The sequence below is a fragment of the Micromesistius poutassou genome, assembly GCF_964030765.1.
Source record: "Micromesistius poutassou genome assembly, contig: SCAFFOLD_1200, whole genome shotgun sequence".
NCBI classification, from domain to species: Eukaryota; Metazoa; Chordata; class Actinopteri; order Gadiformes; family Gadidae; genus Micromesistius; species Micromesistius poutassou.
This window is the reverse complement of record NW_028179192.1, coordinates 1-7,500: the sequence shown is the minus strand read 5'-3', so window position 1 is coordinate 7,500 and position 7,500 is coordinate 1. Positions and strand designations below refer to the sequence as shown.

Genomic DNA, 7,500 nt, shown 5'->3' with positions numbered 1-7,500 from the left:
GACCCGGCCTGCGGACGGTGGGGGGTCTAAGCCATGTCATGTTAATGTCATGTTGGTGTAGTGTTTAATTTGAACCAGCGGGGTCCCGGATCACCGAGCTGGCTGTCGGCGTCTTAACGGCGAGCAGCATCAGCCTCTTCTTCATCTCAAAGCGGCTTAACACAGAAGCTGCTCCCACCACAACACTGCTCATTATGGTATTAAACCAGTATATCAAACCAGTGGGTGCACATGTCTGTGTGTGCGCAAACTGTGTGTGAGGTCAACATGTGTCGTAGGCTGCTTCGCGCAACAACACTGGTCACTATGTTGACATGTGTAACGGTGCATACTAGTATAATACAGCCTATGTCTGTGCTGCTTCATACAACAACACTGGTCACTATGTTAACATGCGTAACGTTACATACTGGTATAATACAGCCTACCTCTGTCATAGGCTGCTTCATACAGCAACACTGTTCACTATGTTAACATGTGTGACGGTACATACTAGTTTAATACAGTCTTCGTCTGTCATGTGTTGCTCCATGCAGCCATACTGTTCATTATGTTAACATGTGTAAATACTGGTGTGATATACATGTGTCATAGGCGACACTGTGTTAACATGTGTAAATCCTAGTATATCCTACATGTGTCATGGGCGTCTTCATACAACAACACTGTTCACTGTGTTAGCATGTGTAAATCCTAGTATAACCTACGTGTGTGGTACGGTGGAGCGAGCTACTCTGTAGTATAAACTCATGTCCATATCCTCATGACGAAGGGCTATGCTGGTGTAGAGCTCTGTCCCGGTGCGATAGGTCATCTTTGTCTTAAACATTAAATCGTGACGGCTTAAAAAAAAATCCAATGATTCTCTACCAGGGCGAGTGAAACCAAAAACGAGTCGGTAGTTTACAAAAGAGAGTTTTGCAGTTCTGTTTTTTTTTTTCTTGCCTCAAATAAGCAGGGCGGTATTTTAAAAAGGCCTGTCCGTTTACTCGGCTATAAATAGGTGAATAGGGCATTATTAATGCTTAAGCCAGTTAAAAGAGTTTGAGAGTCGGTTGCAGAAACGCAAGGTGATATGATAAAACATTTAGCTGCAAACTCTTAAAGAGCTTTCCCCTGCAATATTGAACTCAACCTCCCCGGCTACACATGCAGCTGTAGCATAACCCTGACGAGGTGTGTGTTTATGGGTGACAGGTGTCTCCCCAATGCAGTCTCAAACAGCTGCAACTAATTCTCTTATTTACACATATTCAAAGTCAACCTTTGCTTCCTGTATTTTAGTTTCAGCGGGACGGCCCGACACATGGCGCAGGAGACAACTTGGTCACACACTGTTACACCCTGCACTGTTTTACATGTCATGTCAAAACCACAGGAAGGGTTAGCGCAGTAAGTGGTGTCGGGTCAACAACTCAGTCTTTGCAGGAACGCACCGCTCTGAACTCCTTTTGGCAGATCGTCCTGGAACGGGTGTTAATTGGCCCATGGCATTTCAAACAATCATATTTATGGCATTGAGAAGACTCTGTTATACAAAGCGACTTACAATAAGTACATTTGTCAGAAGAAAGAGATACGATATAGCGCTGTCAGTACAGATGATAGATAGATAGATAGATAGTTTTATTGATCCCCAAGGGGAAATTCAAGTAGGAACAGAAAGGATGTTCATAGAACCAAGTGCCAAGCACTAGCAATCGCTAGGTTAACCCATTCCCCGTATACCATAATAACATAACATGCCTGATATAGACCATATCAAGCGTTGAACAGGCCCACAGCCGAGTGGTGTGTTTTGCACGGTCTAATCAAATCCTAAAAGGAACAAATCACATGCCCTGTGCGGGTTTAAAAATGGGTCAGTCCCCCAGAAGGGAGATGCACTCCGACCATGATGATGAAAACCCAATAAGAGCTGACCTAATGATTTGAGAAGCAGGACGGGGGCGGCGGGGGGTGAGCAGGGAGCAGGCAGAGAGTCCTTAATGGATCCACGGTGGTGATGCGGCGTTCCACAGGAGCCGACTTATGGGTCAGGCCGGGCGGGATGTTCCGTTTGGTCTGGGGACGGGCATGACGTCATCCACAAACCCTTCAAAGGAAGGGTTTGGTGGTTTGCCATGTTCGTTGTGGACGTCGTCGGGAAGTAAATCATGTCTTATATTTGTGTTAAACTCCCCCCCCCTGTCTCTCGTGGTGTATGGCACGATCCGAAACTGGACTTTGGGCCATCAATTGACAATTGAAGCGTTTAGTAGCCCCGGCAGCTGTACCTTGGTTTTGTCCCACCGTGGTAATAGTTTTGAACTGCCCTGGCTAGATAGCTTCTCCAATAGAAACCACAAACGAATCCAGAAGGTGAGGCAAGGACTACTCACCCCTGCTCCCGGGTTTGGAGCCCACAGAAGGAATCTGGTGAAGATGGTGGCCGCGTTTCATGTTGGTGTGATAATTCAGAATCGTGAGTGCAGAGTAACGTTTGTGGAGGTCGTACGGGTTGGTGTAGAAGGGGTGTTTTTAACTGATTGGAACGCAGCCTAAGAACTCACTTCTGAATCCAAAATATGCTCAGAGCCCGGTTGTGTGAATGTAGGTTAACAGAACTGAACACTAACTTCACCTTTTCCCCTCTGAGGCCGTCCATGGCGACCTGTGGGCCCCAGCCTCTAAGTCTAAGCATAGTGCAGTGACGTACAAACGCAGAAGGGAAACTTATGCCGTGGTTAGTTTGTGGGCCCTACTGGAGAGAGCGACCTAGCCCGGGCAGTATGTATGAGCTTACCTGGGTTGGACCAAACACAGATACAGCCATGAGTGGGGGCTGCTAATCACTAACCCCAACCTGCTATCTGATTCACTGGTTAACCCCAACCTGCTGTCTGAGTTTACTGTTTAACCCCAAAGTGCTTACTGAGTTCACTGTTTAACACCAATGCTATCTGAGGTCACCGAGTTGCTTTGGCTAGTGCCCTCTGCTTAGTGACTGAATAGAATTGCATGTAGCATTACTTAATAAGATCAATTGAAGGCTATTTGAATAGGCAAAGTATAAATGGGTCATGTTAAATCCAGGCTCTTCCCCATGTAAATATTATAAATACAGCCCTCTGATACGGACAGAGCTGCATCTGGCATGTTGTTTCTCTGGCCAGTTCTGATGGGCCCTGGAATACCTGCTTTGAGGTTCCTCCCCCGCCAGGCAGGTATCTGTTGCCCCGGGCAACCGGACAACCGGATCCCATCGCCTTTCATCCATTTCGTGGAGGTTTGGCCGTGCGCAGTCATGGCAGCCACATGCTCTCTCCCCGACGTTCCAAAAGAGACTTAAGATCAAATCGAAATCCTGGCAGGGAATTTCAGTGGGATATCATTTAGGCTAGGACACACGTTTAGCCATTGTTGATTTTATGAGAAGAACAGTGCAGGTTGGATATGCGTAGCGCTTTTCTTACACATGTCAGAGACGCCCAGTTACGGTGTGACCCTGCTAGAACATAGAACCAGGATGGAACCACGATGTTGTGGGTGATTGAGGCCGTGGCATTACCGGTCCTCTGGGGTTCTCCTCCTGACTTAACTTTCCTCTGGGGTTCTCCTCCTGACTTAACGTTCCTCTGGGGTTCTCCTCCTGACTTAACGTTCCTCTGGGGTTCTCCTCCTGACTTAACGTTCCTCTGGGGTTCTCCTCCTGACTTAACGTTCCTCTGGGGTTCTCCTCCTGACTTAACGTTCCTCTGGGGTTCTCCTCCTGACTTAACGTTCCTCTGGGGTTCTCCTCCTGACTTAACGTTCCTCTGGGGTTCTCCTCCTGACTTAACGTTCCTCTGGGGTTCTCCTCCTGACTTAACGTTCCTCTGGGGTTCTCCTCCTGACTTAACGTTCCTCTGGGGTTCTCCTCCTGACTTAACGTTCCTCTGGGGTTCTCCTCCTGACTTAACGTTCCTCTGGGGTTCTCCTCCTGACTTAACGTTCCTCTGGGGTTCTCCTCCTGACTTAACGTTCCTCTGGGGTTCTCCTCCTGACTTAACGTTCCTCTGGGGTTCTCCTCCTGACTTAACGTTCCTCTGGGGTTCTCCTCCTGACTTAACGTTCCTCTGGGGTTCTCCTCCTGACTTAACGTTCCTCTGGGGTTCTCCTCCTGTATTAACGTTCCTCTCCTCTCTCCTCCCCAGCGCTGGACCGATCAGAGAAACAGCGTGATGGAGGCTTCAAACACAGCTGGGGCTTCTCTGTCTCCGGTGAAGAGGCCAAGAGACACGAGTAAGCCCTCCCAGAGACGCCGTCATATGGTCATTAAGGGCCGGTCCCATTTCCACCACCTTCCCCCCTCGCCCTTGTTTTTTTTTCTGCGCGTTCATGTGAGGGGTAGGGCTGTCTCAATCCTCATTTGGGTTAAGGGCTGAGGGCCGAGACGTAGGGGCTACGTAGCCCTTGAATTGAAGCTTCCACAGGACCACACTTTGAAAGGGAGGTGCTTTGAGGAAAAGACAGCCAGCGATTTATTTGGCAGCTGTCATGAATCCTTAATAATTGTTATCATTCACTCACAGACTCGTTGCTGTGAAGTTGACTGTGATATTTTGGCCTCTGTTGACGTAGCAGTGCGCGAGCGTCAGGCGATGACGACGCGACGGTAACGGAGGGGTGTCTCATTTCTTAGGGGAGCGTTCTTACCCTCCTCTGTATTGAGGGGCAAGGGAAGGGAAGACTCAGACAAGGGAGAGGTGCATGGGGGAGGAGGAAGGGGTGGAAATGGGATTGGCCCTTAATCACCATCCTCGTCACTACCAGCACACATCGTCACCAGTACAACATATCATAACATCACTACACAATCCTCACCATTCATCCACACCAGTACATCATATCATCACATCACCATCACCACACATCAGTACTATCACCATCCTCCACTTCCACCTCCAGCTTCATCACCTCTACCTCCACCTCCATCAGCCTTACCTTCCCCTCCTCCACCTCCCTTACCTCCACCCCACCTCCCCTTCCCCCCCCCCCCCCCTCCCCAGAACCAGCTCCCCAGCAACCCAGTAACCCCTCCCTGAAGGCAGGCTCTGCTGAGGGAGACCTGTATTTGTCCCAGCTGTGCACCCTGCTCCCATTTTGTGTGTCTGTCTGTACCTAAAAACATCTCCTCCAATGCCATTGCCCCCTGGTCATTTGTACCTGCAAGGAGACACGCAGTCACTGAAGGACGGCCGTGTGGACGGCCGCCTGTGTTCAAAGGTGTGTTCATCCAGGGGCTAACATGATGCTGTGGTTCCTCCTCATGTCCGCCGTCTCCCGCTGCGTGTGGTCAGCAGCCCGGTGGTAACCATGGAGGAGAGGGACCGGCTGCAGCACTCCTCCCCAGAGGGCAAGAAGGTAGGCTGGGCCCCCCCCTGGGCAGCGCCCCTGCCTCTCCCTGCCTCTCCCTGCCTCTCCTTGCCTCTCCCTGCCTCTCCTTGCCTCTCCCTGGCTCTGTCTGGCTCTCCCTGGCTCTCCCTGGCTCCGTCTGGCTCTGTCCCTACCTCTCTACCTCTCTCTGTCTCTTATGGCCGCTGCCTTTCTCTCTCTCTCTCTGCCTCTCTACCTCTCTGTTTCTCTCTCTACCTCTCTCTCTCTCTCTCTACTTCTCTGTCTGTCTACCTCTCTGTTTCTCTCTCTCTCTCTCTCTCTCTCTCTCTCTCTCTCTCTCTCTCTCTCTCTCTCTCTCTCTCTCTCTCTCTCTCTCTCTCTCTCTCTCTCTCTCTCTCTCTCTCTCTCTCTCTAATTCTCTGTCCCTCTACCTCTCTCTGTCTCTCTTTCTCTTTGTCTCTCTGTCTCGCTACCTCTCTCTTCCTCTCTCTCTACCTCTTGGTCTCTCTACCTCTCTCTGTCTCTCTCCCTCTTGGTCTCTCTCTCTCTACCGCTCTCTACCTCTCTGTCTCTCTACCTCCCTCTCCCTCTCCCTCCATCGCTCTCTACCTCCCCCATCTCTCTGTGCCTCTTTGTCTTTCTGCCCCTCCCTCACTGTATCTCCCCCCTGGGTCTCTCTCCTCCTCACCGTCACGCCCGCTCCCCCCCTGGTGGTGTTGACTCCCCCCGGGGGAGGCGTGCGGAGGCCGTCCCTCCCGTAGCGTGACCATGGTCCGAGAGGGGGGGGGTGGGAGGGTCAAGGACCGCTTTGTTCTGGAATCGGGGGGAGGGGGGGGGAGTGAGGGGGAGTCGGCTGGACTTGGTTGTTGTTATTATATTGGAAGGTGGAGAGGTGGGTGGTGGTGTTAGTTTGGTAGAGTTTAGGTTTAGTTAGGTGGTGTTTAGGTTTAGTTAGGTGGTGTTTAGGTCTAGTTTGAGGTTTAGTTAGGTGGTGTTTGTCTAGTTTGTGGGGTTTAGTTAGGTGGTGTTTAGGTCTAGTTAGGTGGTGTTTAGGTCTAGTTAGGTGGTGTTTAGGTTTAGTTAGGTGGTGTTTAGGTCTAGTTAGGTGGTGTTTAGGTCTAGTTAGGTGGAGTTTAGGTCTAGTTAGGTGGTGTTAGGTCTAGTTAGGTGGTGTTTAGGTCTAGTTTGTGGGGTTTGGTTAGGTGGTGTTTAGGTCTAGTTAGGTGGTGTTTAGGTCTAGTTTGTGGGGTTTAGTTAGGTGGTGTTTAGGTTTAGTTAGGTGGTGTTAGGTCTAGTTTGAGGTTTAGTTAGGTGGTGTTAGGTCTAGTTTGTGGGGTTTGGTTAGGTGGTGTTTAGGTCTAGTTAGGTGGTGTTTAGGTCTAGTTTGTGGGGTTTGGTTAGGTGGTGTTTAGGTCTAGTTAGGTGGTGTTTAGGTCTAGTTTGTGGGGTTTGGTTAGGTGGTGTTTAGGTCTAGTTTGTGGGGTTTGGTTAGGTGGTGTTTAGGTCTAGTTTGTGGGGTTTGGTTAGGTGGTGTTTAGGTCTAGTTTGTGGGGTTTGGTTAGGTGGTGTTTAGGTCTAGTTTGTGGGGTTTGGTTAGGTGGTGTTTAGGTCTAGTTAGGTGGAGTTTAGGTCTAGTTTGTGGGGTTTGGTTAGGTGGTGTTTAGGTCTAGTTAGGTGGAGTTTAGGTCTAGTTTGTGGGGTTTGGTGGTGTTGAGCTGTGTTTGTTGCCCCTCTTTATGTTGTGATGTCACTGCATGTTGACAGCTGAGGTGTGCCTTCATAGTGTGAAAGCTCCATGTTCTACAGACCACCAGGGCTCCTCTGACATTTCCCTTTATATCTCACATCGGTTTAAATATATAATTCTCTCTCTCTCTCTCTCTCCCTCTCTCTCTCTCAGACGCCCCCCTTCAGGCACTTCTCCTCAGCAGACCCCCTGCGGACGTATGAGAACCGGGCCAGCCAGCACAGCAGAGCGCTGAACAAACTAGGACCCGTCAAGAGGCCAGGGTAGGACACGCCCTCCGTTAGGTGTTAACATGTGAAGACTAGGACTCTTACTTTGAAAGGCCTGCTCCCATTGGGGAATGAGGACTTTTACTTTGAAAGGCCTGCTCCCATTGGTGGAGGAGGACTTTTACT

The 7,500-nt window shown here is 50.0% G+C and overlaps 1 long non-coding RNA gene across 2 annotated transcripts in view; it reads left to right on the top strand.

Moving 5' to 3' along the window:
• The window catches only part of LOC311373042, an 8,034-nt gene extending 604 nt beyond the window's left edge, over nucleotides 1-7,430 (top strand). The window contains exons 2-4 of one of the 2 annotated variants that reach the window (XR_014642166.1): nucleotides 4,176-4,263; nucleotides 5,325-5,385; nucleotides 7,259-7,430. This is a non-coding gene — a long non-coding RNA (uncharacterized lncRNA). Of the gene's footprint in view, nucleotides 1-4,175; nucleotides 4,264-5,321; nucleotides 5,386-7,258 lie in introns of both variants that reach the window. The other variant, XR_014642167.1, reaches the window with a different exon arrangement.
• The last annotated feature ends 70 nt before the right edge of the window (nucleotides 7,431-7,500 follow it).